Source organism: Musca domestica, unplaced genomic scaffold (assembly GCF_030504385.1).
Source record: "Musca domestica strain aabys unplaced genomic scaffold, Musca_domestica.polishedcontigs.V.1.1 12, whole genome shotgun sequence".
NCBI lineage: Eukaryota > Metazoa > Arthropoda > Insecta > Diptera > Muscidae > Musca > Musca domestica.
This window is the reverse complement of record NW_026712155.1, coordinates 6,482,871-6,496,789: the sequence shown is the minus strand read 5'-3', so window position 1 is coordinate 6,496,789 and position 13,919 is coordinate 6,482,871. Positions and strand designations below refer to the sequence as shown.

Sequence of the window (13,919 nt, the reverse complement as noted above, 5' to 3'; positions counted from 1 at the left end):
AACGTGGATCCGCACAGACAATTTTCTGTCATAGGCTGTAGAATCCATTACGAACTTCAAATACCAAGTCTAAAAAAAATTGGTAAATAGTGTCGGTAAAATCATCAAAATACCGAATGTCGGTAGGTACTGTTATATGGGGGCCATATCGAAACGTGGACCTATACAGACAATTTTCTGTCATAGGCAGTACTATCCATTACGAACTTCAAATACCAAATTTGAAACAATTCCGGTGAACAATGTTGCTAATATCAACAAAATATCGATTATCGGGAGGTAACGTTGTATGGGGACTATACGAAGACGTGGACCTGCACAGACAATTTTCTGTTATAGGCTGTAGTATCCATTACGAACTTCAAATACCAAATTTAGAACAATTCCGGAGAATAATGTCGCTAATATCAACAAAATACCGATTATCAGGAGGTACCATTATATGATGGCTATACCAAAACGTGGATCTGCACAGACAATTTTCTGCCATAGGCTGTAGTATCCATTACGAACTTCAAATACCAAGTTTGAAACAATTCCGGCGAATATTGTCGCTAAAATTATTAAAATGCCGAATATCGGGAGGTACCGTTATATGAGGGCTAAACAAAGGCGTGGACCTACACAGACAATTTTCTGTCTTAGGCTGTAGTATCCATTACGAACTTCAAATAGCAAATTTGAAACAATTCCGGGGAACAATGTCGCTAATATCATCAAAATACCGAATATTGGGAGGTACCGTTATATTGGGGCTATACGACGGCGTGGACCTGTACAGACAAATTTCTGTCCTAGGCTGTAGTATCCATTACGAACTTCAAATACCAAATTTGAAGCAATTCCGGTGAATATTGTCGCTAAAATCATCAAAATGCCGAATATCGGGAGGTAACGTTATATGGGGGCTAAACGAAAGCGTGGACCTGCACAGGCAATTTTGCGTCTTAGGCTGTAGGATCCATTACGAACTTTAATTACCAAATTTGAAACAATTTCGGTGAATAATGTCGCTAAAATAATCGAAATGCCAAATTTTGGGAGGTACCGTTATATGGGGGCTATACCAAAACTTGGACCCTACATGGTCTATTTTCAATACCAAAAGTCCTGCAGACATAATATACATTTCAGTAAATTTTATCAAACTACTTCAATTCGTTCGGAAACATGTGTGATTTCCACAGACGGACAGAGGGATGGATCGACATAGAATTTTATGTTGATCAAGAATATATATAATTTGTAGGGTCTAAAATGTATATTTCGAGGTGTTACAAACGAATCGACAAAATGTCAATAAGTTCGATTTGGCCTCAGTTTTAATGGGAAAATCTTAATTCCACACAATCCCAAATGGAATGAAATAATATATCTTGGAATAAAAAATAGGAAAAAGTGTTGATTCGGCTCAACACTTTATGTCTATCACTTAAATGTCCATCCTTAGGGAATGAAAAAATATGTCCAAATACACCCTACTAAATAAATTTTACAAGACATTATTTTCTTTCCAAAAAAATTAAATACCAACTCGATTTCAAATAAAATACACTAAATAAATTACTACATTTCCTCAAAAAATCCTTGGGTCGATTTCTTATAACCCTCCTTCACATGATATCCCCCGCCGAAAATAACTTCATTGCCTTACAACTCCATCACAAAGAAAGGGTTATTTACAAAACAATTGTTGCCAGAGACAACAATAATTACTTTATAAGCATTTCCATTCTTTCTTTTTTCAGTTATTTTTCAAATAAGAAAATTGAAATAAAAATAAAAAAACAAAATAAAAGGGACAACAAACATCCCATCCATAACGTGGTAGAAAAAAAAAACACAATAAACTTATGAGCCAGAGAAGAAAAATAAAGAAAACAAAAACAACATAAACCACAACAAAAAATCTAGAGAGGTGAATAAACCTATTTATGAATCAGTACCGTCATAATGTTTGCGATGACGCTTCCAATTATTTTGTGGACAATGAGAATTGGCGGAGCCATAGGGGTAGGGGAGCAAAAACAGCACAACAGTACACCGTCACCGTCAATGTAGACAATAATTGTTTTACAAGCTGAGGCGGCGGAGTACTTAACAGAAAAACGAGAAGAAAAAAAAAACAGAAATATGATTAAAAAATTCAAACAAACAGAAATAAATATGTCATCACGCACATTTGCAGAGGAAGAAAGATGCGGCGAAAGGGTTATTGAAATTGAGCTATATTTATTTAAGAAGTAAAAGTTTTTCAATTAAATAGGAATTTGTCAAATCCTGATATCGTCATGTGAATAATTTTTAAATATTAATCAATACCACATACATCGAAGAAAATTTCAAAGATCGTACTCTGACATCTTTACTGTAATACCATTAAAAAATGGCGAAATGTTGGACTGCAAGCTTTTCCTCTTTGGAGATGAGGCTACTACACTGGATGTTGTTGCATTTGCATATCATACATTGGCATCCACACGCCGGGTTTAAGTTGGATAAATTAAATAGAATATATTACGAGAACGTAAAATTCTAAAAAATCTAGATTTATATAGGGACTACAGCTAAATGTGGACCGACATTGGTCATTTTTAAACCAATGATTCCTAACGTAATCCACAGCCCTCGATAAATTTTCAAAGCTCTACAAGGTGAGATGAAAAAACTGCAACCAACTTCAGACTGCTATAATTTCTAAGCCACTCCTTCGACAGTTGTTAAAATTATTCCAGTGACAGCTCATTATAATGTTTACAAGCGTACAAAGCATTTTGGTGAGACTTTTCCAGAAAAAAGTTATTCGTGATGAAATTCAAGCGTGATAGGGTGGTTTCTTTATTTTTGGCTGGAAAACCACAAGTGGCTATCGTTAGAGCACTCCAGCATTTAAATGTAAATAAATCTTTTGTGTCTCGTACCATTACTTCTTACCGTGATACTGGAAGCATAGCCCGACATCAAGGAAGTGAACGGAAAAAAACAGCAACATCAGCAGAAATGGTTCGAAAAGTAAATAAGCGACTTTATCGTACAAGAACTTACACCACAACAGAAAGAAAATCGATTCAAAAGAGCTAAAGAGTTGCTTCGATTGCCGAAAGTGGTGAACTGCCGAATTTGGTTTTCTCCGATGAGAAAACATTCGTTGTCCAGCAGTTTATAAACAAAAAAAGGTCGTGTTTACTTGCCAAAGAGGTCAGCTGAAAATGTGCACCTTCGTTTGGCCACCAGAACTCAAGCGCCGGCCATAGTGATGGTGTGGGCCGCCATAACAGCCGATGGTCGCTCTCAGCTCGTATTAATCGTATTAATAAATGCCGAATATTATCGCGAAAATATTCTGGAGGGTGTATTAAAGCCTTGGGCACTCAAACATTTTGGCCCCAGACCTTGGACATCCCAACAGGACTCAGCACCATAGCACTTAGCACGCGCCACCCAAGAATGGTTACAAAATGAGGTTCCTCGCTTCACTTCCAGCGTACAATGACCACCAAAATCTCCGGTTACCAATCCGTTGGACTATTGTGTCTGGAGTATTTTGGAAAGCAAGGTTGGCACTTGAAAAATACCAAAGTGTCGATCACCTAAAGCAAGCGCTTCGCCGGGAATAGACCAAAGCGCCGTAGAGCAACATTCGGCCAGCATGTGACGGTTTCATTGGCTGTTTGAAGGTCATAGTTCGTCCCAAAGGTGACCAATTCGAACAAATCTAAGCTTATTCTAAAATTTGATGCTATTTCCGAGCGCTTCGCCAGAAATGGGCCAAAATACCGCAAAGCTACATTCGGGCAGAGTATGACGGTTTCATTGGCCGTTTGAAGGCCACCAAAGGTGACCATTTCGAATAAATCTAAACTTATTCTAAAAATTTGATGCTATTTCCGACATTTTTTGCTCGCATTCAATAAAATTAAAAAAATGTTAAAATTATGTCATTTGACGGTTTTAACCCTAAAACCCTTATGATCATATATAAATTATGTAAGATTTAGACATTTGATCTCGTCTTTGAGTAGAATCTTATGACAAAATAAAATTGTAAAATATTTTGACAGGCTACGACCACGTTAACAGGGAATTTTAAACCATATTTTGGAAAAAGGTCCAAAAAGACCCGTTTGTTGACTCGCTTGAGGGTTAATTTTTCTGACCAAAATAGACCTCGTATTGTTATCTGTAATATTGTCAAATAAATATTTACGTAAAATGCAAAGATTCCAAGGAATCCTTATCCGAAAATGTCCAAAAGTGTGGAAGAGGGGCTAATTGCCCACCCCCACTAGTTTGATTAATCTGCAATGAAAACTTTCAAAACGCCGATACACGTGTCTTCTATTTTCAGCTCTACTTTCATAATCTGCTGGATTTATCTCTCATCAAATTTTTAGTGTTGCACAGCATAATTAAACATAGATCAAACCTTAGGATGTCAGCAGGCCTACTGATACTCTTTTCAGACTTATTTTTATTTTAACAATTTTAAAAACCTAGTTGAGATTTCCGGAATCTTGAATTTTAATTTTTTAACTTGGGACAACATCAGAGGCTAAATTTGGACCAAAAGTCACTATTCAGAATCCATTGAACAACGTCCAAAACTTACCAAATTATGACCCCCTGCAAAGGTTATGCGATTTGGGATTTTTCTAACTTTATATATTGCACGTATTTATTTCAGCAGCTAAATTATTATTTGTTATTATTTTTTTTAATATCTCTTATCTGATAACCCTTTTGGTTACATTACAAATTTACACACACACACACACGTACGTATTAATAAATTAGCAAAATAATAAGAATCCCCGCACAACACAAACTAACAAGGCAAACTATTGTTGATCTTTTAAGTAGTTTTATTTCAATTATTCTTCGTTTTTAAGGCTTTATCTTTTTCCACTTTTCGAAATTATTAACAACACGAATGAAGTAAAAATATGATGACGACACACAAAACGGTTAAAAATAATGATCACGCAAAGACGACAGTTGAATTATGTCTGAAATTATGAAAATTGTTGAAAATACTCTGAAGGCCTAACCCTTCAGAAAACAACTGTGGAACGAAAAAATTACCTGATTAACTATGAGGAGAAAAATTTAGCTATTAGACAAATGCATTAAAAGGGGACGAAGCGGCGGCCATCATTTACTTGTGGCATACAACTTTATTGCGGTGCAATAAACAAATTAGTATGCATGTCGCCAAGATGTGTTCGTGTGTGTGTGGTTGTATTTTGTAAAATTTCCCTCTACATTTAAATCATAATTAATTTGTGTAAATCATTAGCCAAACAGGTATGGCACCTCAGCGAACACACACACACAGACTCACACACATTCGGAGTTGCATGCAATTTGACCTGCCACCACTGTTGCTGCACTTGTTGCAACAATGCATCACGTTGGCAATGCCATGCTGCATTTGCATGATGTCGTGTGTGTCAAGTGTTCGTTTGTCTTTCCGTCTGTTTGTCGGCTGCCACCATAACGCCCAATTAACATGGTCTGATTGGGTGGCTGCCCGCCAGTCAGCCAGCGATCTACCGCCAAAGTCTCAACGCTTGCGGTTTTGGGCAATCGTGTTGTGTTTCACCTCCACAATTTAATGCAGTTACAGTTTTTTCATTAATTTTCATTTTTTTTTTCAAATTTTCCGCAGCTCCTTTAATTTTGTACTTTGGAGTATGACTCAATTTAATTTGACATAATAATGGTGACAATTTATGTGGAGGACAGGGGAAGATATCCCCCTCAGCAACTCATAGGAAAGATGTGCAATTCGTGTTAACGCACACAGTGGGAATGTGGACATTTTAAAATGCATTTTTTGAGGTAAGACGGAACCAGAATAAAGAATAATGGGACTAAGAAAGTTGGAAAGGGAAGACTGCAGATATATATCCTAGAAATTTGGTTATACCTTAAAGTGCTTATATCGGCATGTGCAAAATTTGGTCTAAATGATAGAAAGCTATATCTGAGCCGATTTTCTCCAAATTTTATGTACTTGATTCTAGACTGAATCGGATGTGTCAAAATTCAGGTCATTTGGTGCAAAATTAACCCGAAATCGGTTGAGAATATAAAGGCTGAGCTAAAAAAAACTGCAACAAAGTCAAACGCCATATTTTTACACTATTTTTTAAATTATATATAATAAAAGCAAAAAATGTCGGAAAAAGCTTCAAATTTTAGAATAAGTTTAGATTTGTTCGAATTGGCCACCTTTGGCACGAATAACGGCTTTCAAACGGCCAATGAAACAGTCACACGCTGCTCGAATGTTGCTCTGCGGTATTTAGGTCCATTCCCGGCGAAGTCCTTGCTTGAGGTGATCGACACTTTGGTATTTTTTAGTGCCAACTTTGCTTTTCAAAATACTCCAGACACAATAGTTCAACGGACTGGAACCTCATTTTGTAACCATTCAGGGGTGGCGCGTGCTGAGCGCGATGGTGCAGAGTCCTGTTGGAATGTCCATGGCCTGTGGCCAAAATGTTTGCGTGCCCAAGGCTTTAATACACCCTACAGAATATTTTCGTCGATTAACGGCCATACTTTCCAAAACACCACTTTGTTTAAACGACCATACTTTTCATACATATTTATAGACAAATTTCTTAAAGGCGGTAAAGTACCCACACTGAACTAATTGTGTAGAATTTCATACAATTCCATATAGCCCATCTTCGAACATGACCTGCCTGCGCACAAAAGATATCAGATATCAGTCTGTATCACTTTGTGTAACGACCATACTTTTCATAACATCACTTTGTGTAAACGACCATACTTTTCAAAACATCACTTTGTGTAAACGACCATACTTTTCAAAATATCACTTTGTGCAAACGACCATACTTTTTAAAACACCACTTTGTGTAAACGACCATACTTTTCAAAATATCACTTTGTGTAAACGTCCATACTTTTCACAACATCACGACCATACGACTAATACGAGCGGAGAGCGACCATCGGCACACCGTCACCATGGTCGGCGCTTGAGTTCTGGTGGCCAACCGAAGGTGCACATTTTCAGCTGACCTCTTTGGCAAGTAAACACGATCATTTTGTTTGTTTACAAACTGCTGGACAACGAATGTTTTCTCATCGGAGAAAACCAAATTCGGCAGTTCACCACTTTCAGCCAAGCGAAGCAACTCTTTAGCTCTTTTGAGTCTATTCTCTTTGTGGTGTAAGTTCTTGCACTTTTTGGAATATCAATGGCTTTACCCCGAGCTCATTTTTCAATATTTTCCGAATGGAATATTGCGATATGTTGAGCTCACGGCCACTGTGACGCGGGTTTCGATCAAGTCGCTTCTTTACTTTTCGAACTATTTCTGCTGATGTTGCTGTTTTCTTCCGTCCCCTTCCTTGACATATTTCGGACTACGCTACCAGTATCACGGCAACGAGCGATGGTACGAGACACAAAAGATTTATTCACATTTAAATGCTGGAGTGCACAAACGATAGCCACTTGTCCTTTTCCAGCCAAATATAAAGAAATCACACTATCACGCTTGAATTCCATCACGAATAACTTTTTTTCTGGAAAATTCTCACCAAAATGCTTTTGTACGCTTGTAAACAATATAATAAGCTGTTACTGGAATAATTTTAACAGCTGTCGGACGATTGGCTTAGAAATGACAGCAGTCTGAAATTGCAGTTTTTTCATCTGATTGGCTGAGGATATACATCTGTCGGCTAAACCGACTGATACTTTTTAACTTGTTTAGATCTATTTTTGTACTCGACTGGGGATTTCCTGTAATTATTAAAAAAAATTGAATTTTGTCACATGGTGTAATTTCGACTTTGTCCCACTGTGCCTCCCCTCCATAATGGAGTTGTGCCAAAATGAAGTTCGTTTCACCAAACACAAGTAGCAGCCATGTGGAATGGTTGCCGGCGTTGCATCGGCTGTTGCTATTGTCTCCTCATGCGGCACAACTATAATTGGTGGTATGACAGATGGGCGAACAAACAGCCAGCCAGAATAGCCGACGGCACAGAGTAGAGCAACTGATGCATTAGTGACACAGAAAACTACAAGATGTCAGTATTAATTATTTTATTACTCTACCAAGGCATATGAGGTTATTGCAATTATTTCTGAGCGGATTTTTCACGAACAGGTGTTCAAAGTTGGCGCTTATGAAAAATTATTTAATGATAGATTTGTTCAGATATAATGAAAAAATTAATGAGATTTTAGGAAGTATAATTAATATTAGACTCTTAAACACTCATTTTAATGGAAATTGCAAGGTATGACCAAAAACTTGGGTGATAATAATACAACCACCTAAAATATCACAAAAATCAAGATCTTAAATCTGATGGTATAGTTATAAGGGGTCCATATTAATTATGGGGTCTATTTAGCCCATTTCAATACTAAAAATTCTATGGACCTAAAATGCATCGCAATCTACTTCATTTTGTTCGGAAGCTACATAGATTTCTACAGGCAGACGGACATTGCTAAATCGACATAAAATTTTATGCCGATCATGAATATACAGGGTGAGATGAAAAAAACTGCAACCAAGGTAAAGAGTTGCTTCGCTTGGCCGAAAGTGGTGAACTGCCGAATTTGGTTTTCTCCGATGAAAAAAAAAAAAAAAACAAAATGATCGTATTTACTGACCAAAGAGGTCAGCTGAAAATGTGCACCTTCGGTTGGCCACCAGAACTCAAGCACCGGCCATGGTGATGGTGTGGGCAACCATAACAGCCGATGGTCGTTCTCCGCTCGTAGTAATCGACCGTGGCGTCAGAATAAATAAATACCAAAGTGTCGATCACCTCAAGCAAGCGCTTCGCCGGGATTGGGCCAAAATATCACAGAGCAACATTCGGGCAACGTGTGACGGTTTCATTGGCCGTTTGAAGGCCATAATTCGTGGCAAAGGTGACCAATTCGAACAAATCTAAATTTATTCTAAAATTAGATACTATTTCCGACAGTTTTTGTTTTCATTCAATAAAATTAAAAAAAATGTCAAAATTATGGCGTTTGATTTTTTGCAGTTTTTTTTTATCTCACCCTGTACCATATATTCCATATTCCATAAAAATCCCTACTTACATTGTCTTCTTTAACGAAATCGAAAACATACCTGCAAAGATAGAAAAAAAGGAAGAAAATTAAAACCTGTAATATTTATGTTGTCATATGTAGTTTTGTATATCTTTCACACATTCCCCAAGTTCCACCTCTCTCTCTTCCTCTCTCTTCCGCTCCTTTACAAATTAACTTAATATGAATGAAATTGTTTTCGTAATGTCTTAACAATTGACAGCTTTAAATTAAACTTAACACTAATTTGTTGGCATGTCTATCTATCCGCCACTCTCGCTCTATTCCACCACTAGCGCCCATATCTTTCCCTCAAAGCTGTGAAATTCATTTGGTCGGACTAGTTAAGTTAAATAAGTATGTCATTTGTGTCAATATTGTGTAGACAATTCGTAGTACAAATATTGTCATGTTTACACCATAACCGAGACAAAGAGAGCACTACAACGAATGGATACAACAATACCGGCACTTGGATGTGTGTGTGTGTGTGTGGTCGTTGTTGAGCTAGTGTTTGTGGTGTCACTAAAGTACTTAATTAAGTTCGAATTGTGAATTGTAGAAAAATTTGTGTTCGCTAATCGATCGACATTAACCAGCTGAGAATTTTATTCGATTGCTTCATAAATATTTATTAGATTTTTTCTAGGCAAAAGCAAAGGATGTGGAAAGATAAAGAGGTGTATAATTGGGACTTTGGGTAAAACATTTTAAAGATTGCAGAGTCAAGACCAATGTTATGAAGCTAAAAATTTAAAGAATGGTGTCAATAACAAGGGAAAACATAAGGAATAATGAAATCCTTCAATATATATGGGACAATGTTTAAAAATGTCGATGTCTTAAATTTTGCCTCTTAAACTGACGATGTTGATGTTCTAAGCTAATGGAGTGGCAGGAGTGACTGAAGCGACTTGATCGAAACCCCACGTCACTGTGTCCGAAAAATGACTCGTGGGCTGAACATATCGCAATATTCCATTCGGCAAATATTGAAAAAATGTTATTTATATTCCAAAAAGTGCAAGAATTTACACCGCAACAGAAAGAAAATAGACTCAAACAAGTAAAAAAGCAGTAAGTTCGGCCGGGCCGAACTTTGAATACCCTCCACCATTTGGAACGAATTAGAAAATTTTCAAAAAATTAAATCTATTAAAAATTGTGTTAAAATCTTGAAAATATGGGAAGGTGCCGATATATGGGAACCTATATAGACAATTACTTTTCAGGGGTTAAAGTGCTCACAAAGAACTCCTTGTGTGAATTTTCAGACAATACCATAGAAAAATATGGCTAAAATCATCAAAATACCGAATATCGGGGGTGCCGTTATATGGGGGATATGCGATATCGTTAACCTATATAGAGAATTCTCTGTCAGGGGGTAAACTGCTCACAAAGAACCTCTTGTGTACAATTTCAGACAATTCCATTGAAAATGTAACTAAAATCATTAAAATACCGAATATCGGGGGATTCCGTTATATGGGGGCTATACGATATCGTGGACCTATATAGATAATTCTCTTTCAAGGGAAAAAGTACTCATAAGGAACTTCTTGTGTGGATTTTCAGACCATTCCATTAGAAAATGTGGCTGAAATCATCAAAAAACCGAATATCGGGGGGTACCGTTATATGGGGGCTATACGATAACGTGGACCGATATAGCCCATCTTCGAACTTGACCTGCCTGCAGACAAAAGTGGGATCTGTGAAAAATTTTAGCTTCCTATCTTAATTCGTTTAGACTGTAGCGTGATTACAACAGACGGACAGACGGACGGACATGTCTAAATCGTCTTAGAATTTTACGCTGATCAAGAATATATATACTTTGTTGGGTCTAAAAGGATTATTTCGATGAGTTACAAACGGAATGAAGAACTTAATATACCCTCCATACTTTTTTAGTGGAGGGTATAAAAAGCTAAAGAGTTGCTTCGCTTGGCCTAAAGTGGTGAACTGCCGAATTTGGTTTTCTTCGATGAGAAACATTCGCTGTCCTGTAGTTTGTAAACAAACTAAATGGTCGTGTGGTCAGCTGACCAAAGAGGTCAGCTGAAAATGTGCACCTACAGTTAGCCACCAGAACGCGCCGGCCATGGTGATGTTGTGGACCGCCATAACAGCCGATGGTCGCTCTCCGCTCGTATTAATCGACCGTGGCATCAGAATAAATGTCGAATATTATCGCGAAAATATTCTGGAGGGTGTATCAAAGCCTTGGGCACGTAAACATTTTGGCCGCAGACCTTGGACATTCCAACAGGACTCAGTAAAATCGCACTCAGCTCGCGCCACCCAAGAATGGTTACAAAATGAGGTTCCTTGCTTCATTTCCAGCGCACAATGGCCACCAAAATCTCCGGATACCAATCCGTTGGACTATTGTATCTGGAGTATTTTGGAATGAATGGTTGTCAGTAAAAAATACCAAAGTATCGATCACCTCAAGAAAGCGCTTCGGCGGGAATGAGTCAAAATACCGCAAAACAACATTCGGGCAGCGTGTGGCGGTTTCATTGGCCGTTTGGAGGCCATAATTCGTGCAAAAGGTGACCAATTCGAAAGAATCTAAACTTATTCTAAAATTTGATGCTATCTTCGATGTTTTTTTGCTTTCATTCAATAAAATTAAAAAAACATGTAAAAATTATGGCGTTTGACTTTATTACAGTTTTTTATCTCACCCTGTATTAAGTTTAGATATTTCTCTCGTTCTGAGACTCACAATAAAATTTGATCTCACTTTTTCTTCCTTTGACACCTCCCCAAAAAATTAAATATTCATGGAGATTTTGACTAAGAATGCAAACGTGTTAAAAAATAGTAAAAACGTAGAAACATAATTTTCGCTTATAATTTATATATTGGATATCATTTTCTAAAAAACTATTTTACCTAGATATATAGTCTATTCGGAGACTTATAGTGAAATTTGGTGTAGAATATTTCTTTTCTTGACACCTACTGTCTAAAACGTCGTTTTATGACACTTTCATGCATCAACTCAAAGAAAGACCAAAGCAAAATGCATGGCAAAAAATAGGAAATATTTTAGTTTTTTTTCGTCCGTATAAAATTTTGCTTTGTATAAGACATTTTTAATCATATCTCGAAAAAAGGACCAAAAAGACCCCATGTTCACAAAAAATGTTCCTCCTCGTGTTTTATCTAGAATATTGTCCAAGCCAATATGGTTACCAAGGTCTCTTAATCCAAAACTTCAAAAATGTGGTAGAATTATTGGTAATTAACGATGTAAACTTTCAAAACGCTGATAGACGTGTTTTCTTTTTGTATCTCAACTTATGTAAATTACTCGGGGGTTTCCTTGTAATTATTGAAAAAATTGAATTTTATTGCACAATGTTATTAACGGCATTTATTGATCTCATAATTGATCTCAAATTAGATTTCCCTTAAAATACTAAAATATTAACTATTAATTGCAGGTCATTAATTGTTGTAGAAGGACCATGAGGACTTCTACGTAGAAAGATATTTTTAGGTTCCTCAAAAGAGATTTTCTTTATAAACTTTCTTAAAAATATATTCTGGTATTCCTTATAAGTAGACTTTATGGGTTTCTAAGTTAACTTTTATGGCTTTCACATTCTTTATCTGAAGAAATATTTATTCTCCAATAAAAAGATATAAATGCATAAAATATCTACTTATTAAAGAATAAATATTTGTAGAACAAAGTAATGAACTAAACACAAATGTCATTGATAATTAATTTTTAATACAAATAAATAATATATATTGATATTTGAAGTCAATGGGTATTAGTCGGCCGACAACAATTAGCTTCCCATAGCCTTATCAATTTGGCAACATAAACCTAACACCATTGTTGAATTATACACTCAGAAATTATGTTTGTCATTATCTTGTTTTATATATTTTTCACAACATTTCATAACCCAAAAGAAAGTGACTAAGTCATGTTTTGGTTTCTCAATACAAACTGAAAAACAAATCACTTACAGATTTTTTTATGAACGGATATGGTCATTTCATGTTCAGCGTACTGGACTTATCAGCGATCTGTGGATGACCATAAAGACGACTTCACCCAGCAAACAGAAAAAAACTTTGAAAATCGTTACTCGGCTAAGTCAAGTTGGCAATTATATTGAATTTGAATTTTATTTATTACAAAATTAACCTTATTTAAACTAAAAAAAAAAAAAAAAACAACAACAACAATCACATATGACGTTAAGTATGCACGACACGTTGGACATGTTCGTCGTCGTCGTTAGTCATCATAAATTGTTTTTACTTTGGAATTCCATTTACATTTCAAGTACTGGCTGATGGCTGTGTCACTTCAAAAAGTAGTTGTTGCAGTTCAAATGCAGGTGTTTTCAATGCAGATTTTTCATATAAATATTTTCACATACTTCAGTTTGTAGTATGTGAATAAAATTATTATTTGTTTTCATAATTTTATTAGTTTTATCTTTGTTATTATTATTAGTAAAATTGAAAGTAAATATTTTTTTGTGATGGGAAATATTTTTTTTTTTGGTTCGATCTGCTATGGCACACCTTGTTCACGTTTATGTGTCAATTGTATTTCAAATTCATATGTGACACAATTATTCAAATTTTATTATTGATTACTTCCTTAAGTCGTTACGTGAAATTCAATATTCTTTCTAAGCTTTTGCCAGGTTATATTGAATAAGCCGAGATTGTATCAAATATATTTTATGGAAACCGAACAAAGAAAGCTGGCTTAGGTTAATTATGAATTGAGAAGGCCAAATACTCCGCCCAATGTTAATGAGAAATAAGG

General features: G+C 36.1%; 1 protein-coding gene across 5 annotated transcripts in view; it reads right to left on the bottom strand.

Annotated features, from left to right (window-relative positions):
• Positions 1-13,919, bottom strand: part of LOC101892464 (afadin) — a 176,688-nt gene that overhangs the window by 115,487 nt on the left and 47,282 nt on the right. The window contains exon 1 of one of the 5 annotated variants that reach the window (XM_020039320.2): positions 4,610-4,681. The exons of the other annotated variants lie outside the window; for them this stretch is intronic. The gene's annotated coding sequence lies outside the window, so the exon portion shown is untranslated. Of the gene's footprint in view, positions 1-4,609; positions 4,682-13,919 lie in introns of those variants that run through there. 5 annotated transcript variants of the gene reach the window in all.